The 18,400-nt window shown below is 39.9% G+C and overlaps 1 pseudogene across 1 annotated transcript; it reads right to left on the bottom strand.

Annotated features, from left to right (window-relative positions):
* Positions 1 to 256: 256 nt before the first annotated feature.
* LOC311168871 (ataxin-3-like) lies at positions 257 to 14,946 on the bottom strand (annotated as a pseudogene). Its single transcript has 4 exons — positions 14,039 to 14,946; positions 13,928 to 13,941; positions 13,608 to 13,718; positions 257 to 508 (listed from the first exon to the last, which is right to left on the bottom strand). The product of its transcript is annotated as an ataxin-3-like (transcript).
* Between the last annotated feature and the right edge of the window lie 3,454 nt (positions 14,947 to 18,400).

The raw sequence follows: 18,400 nt of genomic DNA, 5'->3' as shown, positions 1-18,400 counted from the left end.
AAAATTACTATTATATGGTTACATTATTTAGGGTCCAATCAGGAAATAGAACCCACTGAGTAATTTTAATAGGTAAAAGTTAATATAAAATATTATTAACTGTTAACAGTAATTAACAGGATTGGCTGATAGGGAATAAAAAGAACGTTACAGACTATGGAAAGAGCAGGTGTTGGTGTAGCCACTGCTCCCGGGCTGAGACATTGCATCCAAGGAAGGGACAGACTTGGAAGAGGTACCACTGCGGCCTAAGACCTTATTGGAGAGAGTCCAGCCAAGGTTCACAGGATGGCAGCAAAGTTTCCTGAGACTGTGTTTGCTGAAAGTGTGTGGGAAAGTCATCCATGGATGTTGCCAGTGGGTGACTCTCGGCGCCAAGCCTCCTGGGGTGATGCTGAGAAAGGCTGCCCACAGAGAAATTCCATAGGCTGCTGGCGGCTGACTCCAGCTGGAGTGCCGGGTGTCGGAAATCCTTCCCATTGCAGGCACTGTTTCCAGGAGCGCTCCACTGCCAGGAAGACACAAATTCCTTTCTTCTCCAGTGTGCCTCTGAGGTTCTTAGGCCAACTGGCAAGGGAGAGATAATGTTAAGGCCTATATTGACGGAGGAGAAAATGAAGGCTGAAATCAGAGCTGAAAGGCAATGAATGGCTAACTAGCGTCATTGTTCAGTCAGGTTTTAAAAAATAGTTCTGTTTGTGACATCCGTGTGTTTCAGTTTTAACTCAGTTAAAATCAAGCTCCTTACGGGCAAGAATTATGTCTTCTCTCATTAATAATATATCAAATAATCTATCATGCCCTCAGCTGGCTTCATCACTGCCATGTCATGTAGAAAAAAAAATGTGGTGAAATGTCAAAGAGATGGAGCAGAGGAATCTGTTTTACTAATGATATTGCCCTTTTCCTTCCTCTCCTGTGTCCAAGCCGAGGCTTTTTCCTGGCCTCTTCTCCAAGGCTTTCTCTGTTCTAGAGGAAACAGGAATGCTGCATCTAATAGGTGGAGTAGGGAAGAATGAATGTGAACATTTGGCCCAGCAAATTTCTCCTCTTTGGAAGCCTGCCTGCCTTTCTGATTTGTAGACTTTTCAGCACCACACAGTGCATTCAGAAGGCTGAGCTCTGCCCTCTGAGGGAGGCCTGGAGTAAGTGCCTTAGGGCAGAGGGTTTAGCTGTCCCACAGAGGAGCCACATTCAATTTGGTTTTCATCAGCAATAAAACAAATAAGTTCTCTACCTTATTCCCATGTCTATTTCTCAGTTAGCTCTGATTAATAAATGGTCTTTATCAATCTCTGTAAAGCTTTAAAATAAACAACGTCTTACACTTGATCTTAGCCAAAAGGCTGAGAAGTGATAAACAACTTCTTAAACACAGAAACAGGCCTCTGAATTTCAGTCTGATTTTCCTTCTACAGAGATTCTAAATCACTCTCCCTAATTTCAACCCTCCTCTCCAGGGCAACTCTTTCCAAAATAGTGAAGTATGTTTACTTTGCCCTCTGGGAGCCCTACATTCCCTCTTCCATTCTCTTCCTTCGAGTCTCCCCATCCCTCCCAAGTGCACCACACAAACACAGACACACATTCATTCTTTAACAAAACTCAACTCAGGAGGGTCTGAACATCAGTCATTGTCACCTGTGTCATCTCTGCTGGGGTGACAGACTTCAAATCTGAATTCTAATATTGGAATGTAAGGCTGTTGGTCAAATATACAGAATCAGACAGATGGACGGGGTCCTCTGGATTCTGCTCAATACACTTGAAACTGTCGCCCCAGACAGCAACTAAGCTGCCTGCCCCACTTCTCAGAGTTTCTTGTTGGGTGATCGTGCCACTGCTTTCAGAGATTTAGATTTGAATGTCTCTATTAACATATGTCCATATTCCAAAGCAATTTAAGTTTGACATACACGCCCCCAAAAAATGTGTATGGACTAAAATGGAAAATGAAACAGAGTTTCTGTCCTTGAGAATGTACCATCTGAAAGTCAAAATAATACAATTCCATGCAAAATTAGATAGAGTACAGCAAGGGTTTTGGTGAGTTATATGTCAGACAATATGGGGTTCACATGAGGAGAAAGCACATCTGCTTGGAGTCACCAGGAAGTGCTTCAAGGCAGAGTTAGCATTTGAGAAGACTTTGAAGGAAGGTGTAGACATGGTGCCCGATGTAGGCTGAGGTGACACTAAGGGGTTCTAATTGGCGGAACAGTGAAGTCTCCTGATCTGCATCCAGGCTGTCAGAGCTCCCATTTATCTTAGAATCTTTAGAAGTGTGTAGTGATGCCTCCCCGTTGGCATGCTCAGGGAGTCAGACATCAGAATGTTAAAGCTCTTGTCCAGTCCCAGGCAATACAGATCCAGTGCATGGCAGCTAACATGGGCAATATTCTCTGAGAAAGGCGAGGCAGAGAACAGACAGCAGGGCCTGGCTACTTTCAGTAGGTTGAAGTGTGAACTGTAGGGAAAAGGAGTGGAAAGTCAAGTTTGGAACAGATGGTGAAAGGCATTTAATACCTGACTAAAAAGCAATGACTTTATTCAGTTCACACTTTGGAGTCAAGGATTTGGGGCAGGAGAGTAGTTTTTTCTCCTCTCTCTCACCATCTTCCTCATCACTCCACAAGTAGAGAAATTGTATGATCAAACTTGCCCTTTTGTGGAGCATTCTTTGCAACTTTAGTCCCTCTTACTTGTTTTATCTTAATTGATTATTTCTCCCATTTATATTCAATTCCTACTCCCATTTCCTCCTCTCACATTGATAATGACTCCAATGTGCTTTTGGAAGCTTATGTGTCTGAAAATATATATATAGTGAGAGAAGCATATATATAGTATTATATTGTGATGTACACATATCCCTGTTTAATGTGTTTGACTGAATAAGTTAAAATAGAGATATTTCTTTTGCACTATAGCATTGTATCAACACCACCACACTAATAAAGACACGGGAGTCATGGAGCAGGCTGTACAAAGCAGGATGTTGCTAAAGAGCAAGATCCTGGCCCTTTTATTGATAGAATAATCATACAGCATCAGTTACGTGGGGAAGGAAGACAAAGAGAAAAAGATGGGTGATACTAAAGAATATGCTAGGGCTTTGGGGGGACATGAATCTGCTGACCAGAGAATTCTTACCTGCTTGACAACCAAGTGTTGCAGTCGAAACCATATCCCAGCCATGGTTGTAATCTTATCAACAAGGCATTCCACTGATCAGCTTCTGGGGTGCCTTGTCATACATCTGTCATCGGCCCCCTGGGCATTCCTGGTCATAACTTGTGATGCATAGCTTCCCAGGGTGAACCAGCTTTCTGCTCTTGGTTGATTTGAAAGGCACTTTGTAAGGTTTGGTTCCTATGACTGATTGACCAGGCAGTTCTGACCCTGTATAGGAATGCAGAACTGCAGGTGGTAAAAATGGTGGCTGAACAGGCCGCTTAAGTCTAGCAGACCTACACTATAGAGCTTGTTCTCTTTCTTGATCTACATGAATGCTTTGCACTATAGAGATCAATCTTTTTGTTTTTACTCAAACTGTTTGTTACACTCATCTGCGTTGTTGCTCATTGTACATAGAGTTTATTACTTCTGACTGATGCAGGGCACACCCTCCTGCCTCTCCAGATCACTCTGAGCTGTTGCCCCAGTGATGGACAGCTCTAGTGCCTCCAAATCCCTGCCCCCTAAGCAAATACTATGATAAATATCCCTGCCCATGTTCCTTACAAGTAGGAGCGGGATGGGATGGAGTGGTCAAGGGTCTGTGCATTCAAGTTTTTCAGCCTCCAAAACAGGCTGTACCCGTTTAAATGTCCACCAGGGATACCTGAAGAGCCCTGTTTCTCCATGTTGAGTATTTTCAGAGCAGATAGCACTTTTAATCTTTTATTTTTTTTTAAATTTATTTATTTATGCATACAAGAGCTGGGGTACAGGCCTGAGATGCAGGGGGTGAGAGGATTCACCAGAGACCGAGTGGGGAACAGAACAGGCAGACTGACTGAAATAACACTGCTGAGGGGAGCAGCGGGTGAGCCAGGAGAGGTCTGCTGCGCCATGTGGGTTGCTCCCTGGCCGGCTAGGGATTGAACTCGTGCTGCAGAGGCTGTGGATTGCTTCATAGTGCCGTGCTTAACCCCTTGTGCCACCAGGGAGGCCCTATTAACCTTTTAAAGCAAAGCTGTAGACTTCCAGAAGACTTTCAGTTGCAATCATAGAACTATATTTCTGCAAATATATTTCTTATTATTTTAGTCTATTTTTGATGATACAAACAGTGCCTCTTCTTTCTTGAGGAAGCAGCCCTCGTTTGTACTTTTTTTTCTTTTGCTAATTTTTATAATAAAGAGACCCTCCCAAGGGGACACCATCATGATGTAGCAATTGCTAATTCTTTGGTACATCCAGGAGCCTTTAAATGGTTTATCCAGTCGCAAAACTTAGTGGCACCTTCCTCAGTTACTCTTTTCCATGGGCTTCTCCCCACTAGTTATCGCTCTTGCCATCCCCATCCACCTTCCAGCTCCATCAGGCATGCAGTGAAGCATTCCCCTGTGGTATTCTTGTTGGCAGGATTAGGCCCTGAGTTATTCATGGGAAAAAGTAAGCTCAGCCTGGAAACAGTAACTTCAATTCTTTCACTCTTGTGCCCTTTTAGATCTGACGTGCTTTCCCTCATTTTTCCCTGGGAAGGTGTCTTTATTGCAGAGATGCCCTTTTAGTCTTAGCCTCTGCGCTGTAGCTCACTAAAGTTCTTTTGATGCTTTCTTCTCTTCTCTCCTCTTGCCCTTTATTTGAACATCATCTCATACTGCCCTGAAGCTACTCAGAAGCTCTAGGCCTCCTTGTGGAAATAAAGTTGTAAAGCCCTTTGAAGTCTGGAAAAAAGTTTTCTGTAAACTCTGGCAGGATTGTTCTTACCGGGTCCCTGCAGTAGCATTTCAGATAATGAATGTTCCAGCTGACTTTTCACTGGTAACATGCATACTAATGGTTGCAGTAGGAAATTTCTTTGCCTTGTTCTGTGAACTTAAAAAACAGGTAAACTACTAAATAGAAATATAGAAGTAAACTTAGTTTTGAAATAAATAAGAGTTCCTAGAATCATATGTTGATTTTCATTAACACCTGAACTATATTTCATAGAAATTATCAATTTCTATGACCCATACCTCCTCCAACAATATCAAACTTTCTCATCTATCTATACTTTTGGGTTTTTTTTAAGATTTTATTTATTTGTTTGTTTGTTTGTTTATTTGTACAAGCACTGGGTACAGTCAAAAGCGCAGGAGGGTGAGAGAATTCACCAGAGCCAGAGCAGGGAGCAGAACAGGCAGAAGGACCAAAGTACACTGCTGAGGGGAGCAGCGGGTAGGAGGTCTGCGCGCCATGTGGGACCCTCCTCTGGTGGCCGGGGAGCAGCCGGAGATTGAACCGGCGCTGCAGAGGCTGCGGGCAGCTTCGCAACCCAGAGCTCAACCACTGCGCCACCGGGGAGGCCCTCTATCTATACTCTTGGTTTCAAAAGAATGCTGTGGCTATTGTGTTTTTCTCCTAATAAAAATTATTCTTTTATGCTTGTAATAATTTAGCTGTGTGAAGGTATATGACAGAAAATTAGATGTATAGGGCCTCCCCTGTGGTGCAGTGGTTGAGCGCTGGGTTGCGAAGCTGCCTGCAGCCTCTGCAGCACCGGTTCAATCCCCGGCTGCTCCCCGGCCACCGGAGGAGGGTCCCACATGGCGCGCAGACCTCTCCTGCCACCCACTGCTCCCCTCAGCAGTGTACTTCGGTCCTTCTGTCTGTTCTGCTCCCCGCTCTGGCTCTGGCAAATTCTCTCACCTTTCCACATTTCTGACTATACCCAGTGCTTGTATAAATAAATAAATTAAAAAAAAAAAAAGAAAATTAGATGTATAAAAATAGATATATAAGCAAATTTATAATACACAACTACATATGTGTTCAATTTTTTATTGATATGTTTATTATTTTTTATTTTTAACATCAGTGTTCATTTTTAAACAATATTTGCTTCCCCTCACCCCCTCAGGTGTAGTCCCCATAGAGTTTCCTTCACCAATGCACCTATGCTCAATAACCTCAGTGCCCTGTGCTCCTCCCTCCTCCTGCCCCGCAGTATGTCTCTGATTTATAATTGTCCATTTTTGCTTTCTTATGTTTTGTGCTGTTATTTTTTTTTACACTGATATCTTATTTGGTTCCCCTATATTCCTGCTATAAGTGAAACCATCTGATATTTTTCTTTTTCCTTCTGGCTTATTTCACTGAACATAATTCCTTCTAGCTCCATCCACATTGCTGCAAATGGCATGAGTTTATCTTTTTTGATTGCTGAATAATATTCCATTGTGTGTATGTGCCACATCTTCTTGATCCAGTCATCTATTTTTGAGCATTTGGGTTGTTTCCAGGTTTTACCTATTGTAAATAGTGCTGCAATAAACATAGGTGTACAGGTGTTCTTTTGAATCAATGTTTTTATGTCCTTTGGGTAGATCCCTAGGAGTGTAATTGCCGGGTAACTCCATTTTTAGCAGGTTGAGGAATCTCCAGACAGCTTTCCATAGTGGTTGGACCAGTTTGCACTCCCACCAGCAAAGTAGGAGAGTTCCTTTTTCACCACATCCTCGCCAACATTTGTTGTTGCTTGTTTTTTTGATATGTGCCATTCTTACTGGTGTAGGGTAGTATCTCAATGTGGTTTTAATTTGCATTTCCCTGATTATCAGGGATATTGAACATTTTTTCATATGCCTGTTGGCCATTTGCATTTCCTCTTTGGAGAAATGTTTTTTAAGTTCTTCTGCCCATTTCTTGACTGGATTGTTTATTTTGTTTTTGTTGAGTCATGTGAGTTCTTTGTATATCTTTGTGATCAGTCTCTTATCAGTTGAATAGAGTGCAAAGATTTTTTCCTAATCAGTGGGGTATCTCTCTGTTTTGGTTAATGTCTCTTTGGCTGTACAGAATCTTTTCAGTTTGATGTAATCCCAGCTGTATATTGTTTTACTTGACTTTCTTTGCTTTGGGTGATGAGTCTTTAAAGATGTTAATGCAATGTATGCCTTGTAGTGTTTTACCTATATTTTCTTCTATATATTTTATGGTTTCAGGTCTTATGTCCAGTTCTTTTATCCATTTTGAGTTGATTTTTGTGCATAGTGAGAGGTAGTAGTCTAGTTTCATTTTTTTGCATATGGTGGTCCAGTTTTCCCAGTATCATTTATTGAACAAACTGTCCATGTTCCATTTCATGTTCTTTCCTTCTTTGTCAAAGATCAGTTGTCCATATAAGTGTGGTTTTCTTTCTGTGCGCTCTATTCGGTTCCAATACCAAACTGTTTTAATTATTATGGCTTTGTAGTATAGCTTGAAGTTTGGAAGAGTGATACCTCCTTTCTCCTTTGTTTTCATCAGTAGGGCTTTGGCTGTTCATGGTTTTTGTGGTTCTATACGAATTTCATCAGTATTTGTTCTATTTCTTTGGAGAATGTTCATTGAGATTTTTATTGGAATAGTGTTGAATCTGTGTATTGCTTTTGGTAAGATGGACATTTTAATGTTAATTCTTCCAATCCATGAGCTGGGGCTGTTTCCCATTTCTTTGTGTCTTCTATTTCTTTTAACAGTGTTTTATAATTTTCTTTGTATAGGTCTTTCACCTCTTTTGTTAGGTTTATTCCCAAGTATTTGATTTTTTTTTTGTTCCAATTATAAAAGGGATGGTTTTCTTGATTTCTTCTTCTTCAGACTGATTGTTTATAGGAAGGCTACTGATTTTTGTGTTGATTTTGTATCCTGCTACTTTACTCAACTGGTTGATTATTTTGATTAGTTTTTCTGTGGAGTTTTTAGGGTTCTCTATGTATATTATCATATCATCTGCAAATACTGATAGTTTTACTACTTCTTTCCCTATCTCAATTCCTTGTATGTCTTTCTCTTGTCTTATTGCCCTGGCTAGGACCTCCAATATTATATTGAAGAGCACTGGTGAGAGAGGACATCTTTGTCTTGTTCCTGATCTTAAAGGAAAGGCCTTCAGCTTTTCACCATTGAGAATAATATTGGCCATGGGTTTGTCGTATATGGCTTTTATCATGTTAAGATATGTTCCTTCTAGCTGGAGAATTTCAAGGGCCTTCATCATAAATGGATAGACATAAATTTTCTTAATTGAAATCCTGTTTCCATCATTTAGCAATTGTGTAACTTTGGGTAAGTTACTTAGCTGCTATGAACTTCAGTCCTCCATTTACAAAGAAAGGCTATAATCATTCCCAGCACAGGGTTTTCGTGAAGAGTAAATGATATAATATGCTGTGTATAATACAGCACCTGCCACCCTTCATCAGGCTCCTGTTTTCTCATCTTAAAATGCAGAAGGTGGGAGTTCATTTAATTGCTATCTCTTTGAAAATATGTAATGTAGATTTTCTCTGCCAGTCTTCCCGCCTTAGGTTTATTTAAATCTGTTTTAATTACTGAGAATATTTAGTTCTTTTTGTCTGACCCCCGCATTAGTTTCATCATTACCAGCTCCCTGCAGTGCAGGAGGCTTAGCACTTACTAATTAACCCACCTAACACCAAGCATGCTCCTGTAGCTGTGCTTCCTCTAGAATCATCTGTTACACCTTTGAGTATAGCTTCTGGCTCCTGAGGCAAAGAGAGATGGTACAATTTCCAGTTTTCTCTAAAACAAAAGGACAATTAAAAATGAACTCTGAACTTGTACAAATCCCAAACACACGCATGGGAAAGTTGATGGCCTTATCTAAAGAGGTAGAAAATCAGGGTTAATTATTGACAAGAGGTGAACAAGAAACATCTTAAATACTAACCGTGAGTGCTTTAGTTTGTCAAGGGAGAAAAGAATGAAAGTCAAATAAGCCTAAGAAAAGTACAGCAAAAATTACAGGAACTTTGCAGTATATTAATGATATTTGCATTTGTATATCAACTGCTATTTCCTTTTTAAAAATACCATATGCATGTGAATAATCCAGACTTGGAGACTGATCCCCAAAATGTGCATGCCTAAGCAGAGTTTATTGGAATGCCAATAATCACCAGCCTTGTGTCTACTTTGTAGTTCAGGGTAAATGCTTCCATCACAGAGTAAGACCAGCACCTTGTAGGAGTCCATGTAGCAAAAGAAGAGAATAGGCTTGGTGTAAGGGCTGGTTCTGAAATATGACTCAATGACTTACCGTCTTGGAGACACAGGGCAAATTTACACTTCTTTCCTATAAAATATCCGCAGATACTTCATCTATAAAATCTCATAACAATTACTTTAAAATATTACTGCAAGATTTGTGTACTATAAAGAATTTAACCTTGCCTCAAAAAGGGGGGGCGGGCAGAGTGGCCTCCCACATAAGTGTTTGTACTTACCTGGAACCTTCAGTATCTATAGATAGTCTAATAATGTGATGTGGGATCAGAACTTCAAGTCACACAGTGGTAGCTTGGCCCCCCAAGAAGGTAAAGGATGTTTGTTGTCAGTCATGTAGATCTCTAACAATGTTCGTGTGGACAATAAAACCTTTGCAAACCAATGCTCAGGTGAACTTCCCTGGTTGGCATTACTTCATGTGCATTGTCACACAGGGTTGCCAAAACTCCAGGAGAGGGCAACTGGAAGCAGTTTTGAACTTGACTGGCCTCTGCTCCATGCATCTCTTCCCTTGACTCCCTTCAATCTGTCTCCTCTTGCTGTAATAACCTAACTGAGAGTATAACAGATTTCAATAAGCTTCTTGACTCCTTTAGTGAATTATCAACTCTGAGAGTGGTATTGGGGACCTCCAAACTATGTAAGAAGTGAATATAATTTTTGTGGAATATTCTCTAGTTTTGCAAATTGTTGGCAGCTTTTCAGTAAATCTAAAATTATTACAAATCAAAATTTATTTGAAAATAAAATATAACAAACAGAATCCACTAGAATCTTTTTCAACTTGATAAATAGAAAGGAGAACTTAACATAGGATAATAGGTGTAGAATTCTTTTTATCTTATAACATTTTAAAATTTTTCTAAAGTATAATTAACATATAATATTAGTTTCAGGTATACAACATAGTAGCTCAATATTTGTGTATATTATGAGATGATCACCACAATAAATCAAGTTAACATTTATCTCCATATAGTTACAATTTTTTTTTCTTCAGATGAGGATTCTTAAGATCTACTCTTTTAGCAATTTTCATATATACAGTATGGTATTAACTATTGTCACCATGCTATACATTATAGTTCTATAACATTTGTAACTGGAAAAGTAACCGTTTGACCTCCCTAATCCATTTTACCCATCTTATCCTCCCTTCTCTGATAATCACTAGTGAGTTCTCTGTATCAGTGAGTTTGGGTTTTTTGTGTAGATTCTATATTTGTGAGCTCATAGGGTATTTGTCTTTCTCCATCTGACATTTTACATTTAACATAATGCCTGCAAGGTCTATCTGTGTTGTTGCAAATGGCAAGATTTCATTCTTTTTAACAGCTAAATAGTTTTTTATTGTGTGTGTATGTGGAACATATATGCACACACACATACTCTTCTTTAATCCATTGTTGGACAGTTATTTTATTCCTTTATCTTGGCTATTTTAGATAATGCTGCTATAAATTGGGATGCATATATTTTTTAATTAATATTCTTGTTTTCTCCAGATAAATACCCAGAAATGAATTGCTGGGTCATATGCTAGTTCTATTTTTAATTTTTTGAGGCGCCTCCTTACTGTTTTCTGTACTGGTTACACCAATTCACATTCCCACCAACAGTATACAAGAGTTCCCATTTCTCCACATTGTCACCAATATTTGCAATATCTTGTCTTTTGACACCAATCATGTCAACGTGTGTGAGGTGATATATCATTGTGCTTTTGATTTGCATTTCCCTATTTATTAGTGATGTGGATTATCTTTTTCATGTATCTGTTGACATCTGTGTATCTTACTTGGAAAAATGTCTTCAGATCCTCTGCCCATTTTTCAATCAGGTTGTTTGCATTTTTTTGCTGTAGAGTTGTATGAAATCTTTATATATGTTGGATATAAGTAGATATAAGCAGTTATAAGTAGATAAAAGAAGATAGATGATTTGCAAATATGTTCTCCATTTCATAGATTGCCTTTTCGTTTTGTTCTCTTAGCTGTACATAGGCTTTTATTTTTATTTATTTGAAAGATTTATTTATACAAGCACTGGGTACAGTCAGGGGCACGGGGGATGGGTGGGGGTGGAGAATTCACCAGAGCCAGAGCGGGGAGCAGAGCAGGCAGAAGGACCGAAGTACACTGCTGAGGGGAGCAGCGGGCGGCAGGAGAGGTCTGCACTCCATGTGGGACCCTCCTCCGGTGGCCGGGGAGCAGCTGGGGATCGAACCGGTGCTGCAGAGGCTGCGGGCAGCTTCGCCACCCAGCGCTCAACTGCTGAGCCACCAGGGAGGCCCCTACATAGGCTTTGAGTTTGATTTGTTAGTCCCACTTGTTTGGTTGTTTTTGGTTTTTGCTTTTGTTGATTTTGCTTTGAAAGTTAAAAACAAAAACTTAAGACCATTGTCAGGGAGCTTATAGCCTATTTCTTGTTTTAAGAGTTTCATGGTTTTTGGTCTTTCATGCAATAGTTTAATCCATTTTGAGTTAATTTTCATATGTGGCTTAAATAGTAGTTTCATTCTTTTACATGTAAGTGTCCAGGTTTCCTAGCACCATTTACTGAAAGGGAAACTATCGTTTCCCCCATTGTATCCTTCCTCCTTTATTGCAAATTAATTGACCATGTAGAGTATTATTTCTGAAATATCGATTCTGTTCCATTGATCTATTACCTGTTTTTACATCAGTACCATACTATTTTGATTAACGTAACAATGTAATATAGGTTGAAATCAATTAATGTAGATAAAGGAATAAGACTAAGGAACAAAAACCTAATATCACAACATCAGATTTCCCAAACACCAAATTGAACTTACCTTGTAGCGCCAGCACCTGGGCTGCTTCTTCCTCAGAAACTCAATTTTGCAAACACTGGAAAATCAGCACTACATGTTAACTGCACCAGCAAAATGAGAGCCCCAGAATGGGATGCCCCATTTAGCATCTCAATCAAAATACCCTCACTGCAAGGAAAGTTTGGAACTTGAGTTCTGATATCTGGGAAAGGCTTACTAAAGTTGTGAAAGGAAAGCATAACCAAATGAATTATAGAATAAATATACCAAAGAGAAAAAAGATATTGCAACTCTAACTTAATCATTCATGATAAGAAAGAGCTTAGCTCCATGGGGAGGCAGAAATGGCAATTACCAATGGAAAGCAATAAAAGTTTTCATTAGTTTAACATCTCTTATGTATTAAACACTATATATCCACTATCTCTAAATCTCCTAACAGTGCTGTATGGCAAGTAATATTCTCCTCATGTTATAAATGACAAAAGAGGACTCAGAGAGGTAAACATGACCAATATCACCAGCAGCAGAGCCCTCTGTCTCACTGACACTTGACCCTCTCCATGCAGCTGCTCCCGGAATGCCACCAAAAGCCACCTCAAATTAGGTTAACATTTCTGCACACATAATGTAGTAAGATATATTTAAAGTTTAATTATATATGTTCAGCTTAACATGAAGAATGATTTTGTATTTTTCAAACTCAATTCCACGTCACATCTGTAGGATTCTGAAATCCGCATCAGTGCACATATCGTAGGCAATGTGGTAGCAAAAATGTCTAAGTCCAGCAAAATGCTAGTGAGCAAGAGACCAAGAAAAGTGGCTGTCCAGAGATGGTTACAGAGTGGGGTGACTTTAGGAAAGGAAGTGTGGCTTCAGGAACACTATGCAGTTCTTCCCCTCAGGATAGAAAGATGAGGTCAGGCTGTAACCCCACAGTTTACCTCCTCATCTGGAGGAGTCTGCTGGAACCCTGGTGATGAGACACGATGAAAAGAACCCTGCACATTTTTAAGACTTTCAACAAATTTATCATTAGGACATCATGTACTTTTTGAAACATTTCATTTTTAATTTAAAATATAATAACTGGATGCCTCTTTGGTTAGCATTTGAAGGATCGCTCTTTCATCCTAGAATTGACATGGTTTTCCACTTTCTCATATTTTTGTTTGCAAACCCTCTGAAATTCTGATTTCCTCTGTTGAACATTGTTCTTCTTGACTTGTTACCCAGATGGACCCTATACTGTAATCACACAGGATCGTGTTGAAAAGTATGAACATCTACTGGGCCTCCCCGGTGGCGCAGCGGTTGAACACTGGGTTGCGAAGCTGCCTGCAGCCTCCGCAGCGCAGGTTCGATCCCCGGCTGCTGGGCGAGGGTCCCACACGGCGCAACAGACCTCTCCTGCCGCCCGATGTTCCCCTCAGCAGTGTACTTCGTCAGTCTGCCTGTTCTGCTCCCCGCTCTGGCTCTGGTGAATTCTCTCACCCTCCCATGCTTCTGACTGTGCCCGGGGCTTGTATAAATAAATAAATCTTTAAAAAAAAAAAAAAAGAAAGGAAAGAAAAGTATGGACATCTAAATGATTTGTAAAAGGTATTTTTCTCATTGTTTTGAAATTATTTCTAAGCTTCTAAAAGCATAGTTACAGCAGCCTGAAGCATGTCTTCATCACTCATAGTATCCCCTATATTCTTTTTTTTTAAAGATTTATTTATTTTTACATACAAGAGCTATGTTGTAGGCCAGAGGTGTGGGGGGTGAGAGGATTCACCAGAGACAGAGTGGGGAGCAGAGTATGCAGATCTACTGAAATACACTGCTGAGGGGAGCAGCGGGTGAGACAGGAGAGGTCTGCTGCGCCATGTGGGTCACCTCCCTGGCCGGGGATCGAACTCGTGCCGCAGTAGCTGGGGATTACTTGATAGTGCTGATGCTTAATCCCTTGGGCCACCAGGGAGTCCCCTCCCCTAGATTCTTGCCTAGATTCTCCCCTAGATTCAGGACAGATGTGAAATCTGTCCTGGTAGATTCTGTTGCTGCTGCTTTCAAAATAGGCTTCTCTTCTCTTCCACAACTTCCCTGAAGTAAGATGTGCATGATATTTGTGTTGACATGTTTTTCTGAAATTATCTTGCATGCTGAGTTGAATGGCCCTGCAGAAATCTGCTTCTTTATCTTCCTTGTCAATTTCTTGGTGACTTAGTGCCAGGGCCCTCTGCAATCTTCCTCTTCCTTGTCTAACATTACTGGCCCATCATTTGTTTCTGAGATTTGTTCCAGATCTCGTTTAGGACTCACTATTCTTTCAGTTGTGCTAACTCTTCTCCAGTAAGTTTAGTAACTGCATTCACTGGACCCTGAAAATTTGCATGAGTTGGTGAATTTCACAATTGGACAGATCACCCTTAACAAAAAAATGTAGAGTAACCTTTGGGTTGTAACTGAGCCAAGAAAAGTGCAAGTTATCTAGCTGAGATTGATTCTGGACCCATCAAGGGAGAATTCCCATTAAACCATTGTTTTTCCTAATTTACTATAAGCCAGTGTTCATTGTAATTGTATATAAATGGTCTTTCATTTATAGGATCAATCCTGAGCCTCTGATACTTGAGACTGTTGAACAGGATTAGTTCTAAACTGAAAACTTTCAAGACCTTGCTAATAACTTGAACAGAGAGGGGGGAAAAAAAACCAAAACATCCATATTTCCTGAAGGCTTCTATAAAAACATGAATTAGTCTTCAGAAGTAACTCCACCTTCTGCTTTTCTCATTCTCTCTTATTCATCTGGCCGATGTGCAATTGAAGTTAATTCCACAGGGTGAATATATTCTCCTTGAACTACATTATTCAGACAATGTTGAGCACAAAGAGAGCCAGCCTTCTTGTTTCTCATGGAAGATAGACTCCATATTTGTTTCGACATTGTATACGTTTACCTTGTGAAGTGCCGTTAACTTTTCTGCCACAAAAAAGACATATTTCTATGTTTTAGCTAAAATATTATTTATGGCAGATTATAAGTTTCCAAATGGAAATTCACATATGGGAGAATATGAAGGTGGCAAGATAATTCATTTGTCTAACTTGGCCCCTTTAAATTTCTCTTTTTAATCATCCAAGAATATTTTAATGATGTGGACGTACTTTTGCATAACGTGTGTGATATAAATGGTTCTGTTCCCATGAACAATGCTTTCTTTAGTGTCAGAATGAAAGCATATCAGAGTGATATATTTTAATATGCAAATTGGACCATGCGACTCCTCTGCTTAAATCCCTTCAATGGCTTTGCCTTGCCTTTGCTTTTAGAACAGTCCAAACCTTTCTACAATGGTAGGGGGGAAGGGAAGATTCATTTGCCTTTGTTATGTATTTTCACCTTGGCTTAATAAGCCTGAATGAATTTACCTATTCAACTCTGTGGCAGTATCACTTATAACAAACTTCCTGGAAATATAGTTTAATGTAGTTCAAAGAAATACTCCTGTCTTACCTGCCACATGTCAAGTCTATGGTTGATGATGGGAATATAAATTTATATAAAACGTGACCAACCATGCAGTCTATGGGAAAGACATAGATAAATTAATAGTTACTGAACAGTGAGATACATGCTGCAAAAGTACATTCAAGATCGAGAGGTGGAACAAAGTCAGAATAGCTGTTATGAAGTGGACAGCCAGGGAAATAGACGGCACAGAAAATAACTGATTTGCTTTGAGGGATGAAGTCAATCAAGCAGGGAAAAAAGTCTAAGGAGAGAAGCTGATAGTTAAAGGGCTCAAGAGTGTGAAACAACAGCATAAGGATTTTGTCACGTTGGGCCATAAAGCACCTAGGGGATAAGAGGGGGTAGACTATAGTGGGATTAGAGCATGAAAAACCCGAATGTCCTGCTAAGAGTTGATGGTCTTTGATTGCTGGTCTTCAAGCTAATGGCTTTCAATAATTTTTCAGTCTATAGCAGAGATCTGAATGGAAAACATAACAGCAATATATCTGTCTATAAAGTATAGGAAGATATATGATATTATGTAGGTAAACACATACATGTAAAATGAGTATTTATATTCTGATAGTAATAAGATAAAGTACCACGACTATTCAAAACTGTAGTTGGAAACAACTCGCTTGATGCTATTTCTAGTATACTGGTTGGTCTGTAGCCCCTCAGGCTATTTGGGCGATCACCATTAGATGATTCCCTCACATCCCAGTGTCGTCCTCTTGTCTCTCTAGGACTTTTTCAGGTGGCAAAAATAGATGCTTCCACCTGCTCAAGGGACAGGCCAAGTGTCCAGGAAACCCAGAGGCATTTCTTAACAATATGGGGAGGTTCTGCTTCCTCAGCCTTCTCCCGTTTTTATCTATACCTTCTTTGGGAAGGCCCAATGGACAGGGTCTCCTTGCTCATAGCAGGAGCCCCTCACCAGTGAGCACCTTAATGGCTCTCTTTGCTTCTCCATCTCACCTCTCCCCCTTCCATGCTCACTCTAGTCACCTCCCAAATGAATCCTTATCTCAAACTCTAAAATGTCCATCTATTTTATGTATTTTGGAAAAGACGGGGAAAAAACTGTAAGCCTCATTTCATGTTCAAGAGAACTGAAGTTTTCCCTTTTACATACATCACAAGATGATGGAAGTCTGTAAGAGCTAACAACCCCATCTTGCAGGAACTATAGTAGAACTTCCAGAGCGTAACAGGTCACCTATCAGCACTGTGTAGAACAGTGCTCCTTGGGTAGAATTGTTGACTGTTCTCACTCTCAAGTTCTCTTCCACACTCTGGGGATAAGTGTCCTGCAGTTCCATAAAACACATGACCTTTCCTTTGTCCTGACTTGATCACAGTAAACTCTGCCCCAATCGACACTGAATTCCATGCCCTCTCAGCTCCATATATCTTTGAAAGGCCTTATCATAAAGTCTTAGTTGGCTAAGTCTGTAGTTATCTGGCTCCCCTCATGGTATTCTGCCAAAACTCCAGAATGCCTGCTCCAGCTGGTACCTCCCAATGGTTCTGGTTCCAAAAAGGATACCTGATGCATGTTAATTTCAAGACCTCCTTGTTACCCATTGGCACCTGCCATCTTTTTTCTCAGAGGCCCCAGCTTAGCCTGGCAGTACTTTCTACCATTGCTGTGATGCCTGTGGCAAGCTATCCCCACCATCACTCCTACCCAGAGCAAGACAGCCAATGACCAAATGTCAAGGTTGCTGATGGCGGCCCTGGGTTTACCATCTGACAGTCATCAACACCCTTGCTGCTATAACATCTTAGGTTTTCAACCTTTCAACATTCTTTTCACTATATCCCCATGCTGTCCTCCAAAATTAACCTCCTTTTCTCCTGTTATTGATTAAAGTTATTAGAATGCAAACTGCTAATGACTTGGTTACATTGTTCAGGAAACTTGTTTCACATAAAATTACAGCGATATTTATAATTCTAACATCTGGATCAGACCTGCGTAGAGAGGAAATGCTGTTTCAGTCTAATGGCAATTAAAAAGCCTTTAATTAATTTCCACTCATTTAACGAGTGTTAGAAAGAGAGCTCTGGCTGAGTAGTACTTTCATGGCACTTGAGAGATTAATGTATTTCCTGCTAGAGTTCTTTCACCTCTTTTTTTTTCTTTTCCTTTTTTTTTGGGGGGGGAGAGACCATATGCCTTTATATTAACATTTTGTTTCCCTTTTTGTCCACTAAAACATGTACATTTTAGTAAGAAAAATATACTTTTATGTAAGATATTAACTTAGTTATATAATATACAATGCCCCCATTTAAATATCATGACAATCTTTTTTTTCCCATTCATTTTCTATTTTTAATATTTTTTTCATTTTTTACATCATTGTTCATGTTTAAACAATATTTGCTTCCTCCACCCCCTCAGGTGTAGTCCCCATAGAGTTTCCTTCACCAGTGCACCCGTGCACCATCACCTTCCACCCTCCCTCTGATCCCTCTCCCTCCTCCTCCCCTGCAGGATGTCTCTGATTTATAATTGTCCATTTTTGCTTTGTTGTGTGTTGTACTGTTATTTTTTTTACACTGGTGTCTTATTTGGTTCCCCTATATTCCTGCTATAAGTGAAACCATCCGATATTTTTCTTTTTCCTTCTGGCTGATTTCACTGAGCATAATTCCTTCTAGCTCCATCCACATTGCTGCAAATGGCATGAGTTTATCTTTCTTGATTGCTGAATAATATTCCATTGTGTATATATGCCACATCTTCCTGATCCAGTCACCTCTTTTTTCCTTCTGTTTAATTCTAGCTGATCTTCACAAAACTGCCTGAGATCTTAATTCTAAATCAGAATTCACCTATAAAAGCAGTAGAAGGTGCAGGT

The sequence above is a fragment of the Talpa europaea genome (assembly GCF_964194135.1).
Source record: "Talpa europaea genome assembly, chromosome: 3".
Classification (NCBI taxonomy): domain Eukaryota; kingdom Metazoa; phylum Chordata; class Mammalia; order Eulipotyphla; family Talpidae; genus Talpa; species Talpa europaea.
Note: the sequence above shows the minus strand (reverse complement) of the source record. Positions and strands in the feature narration are given on the sequence as shown.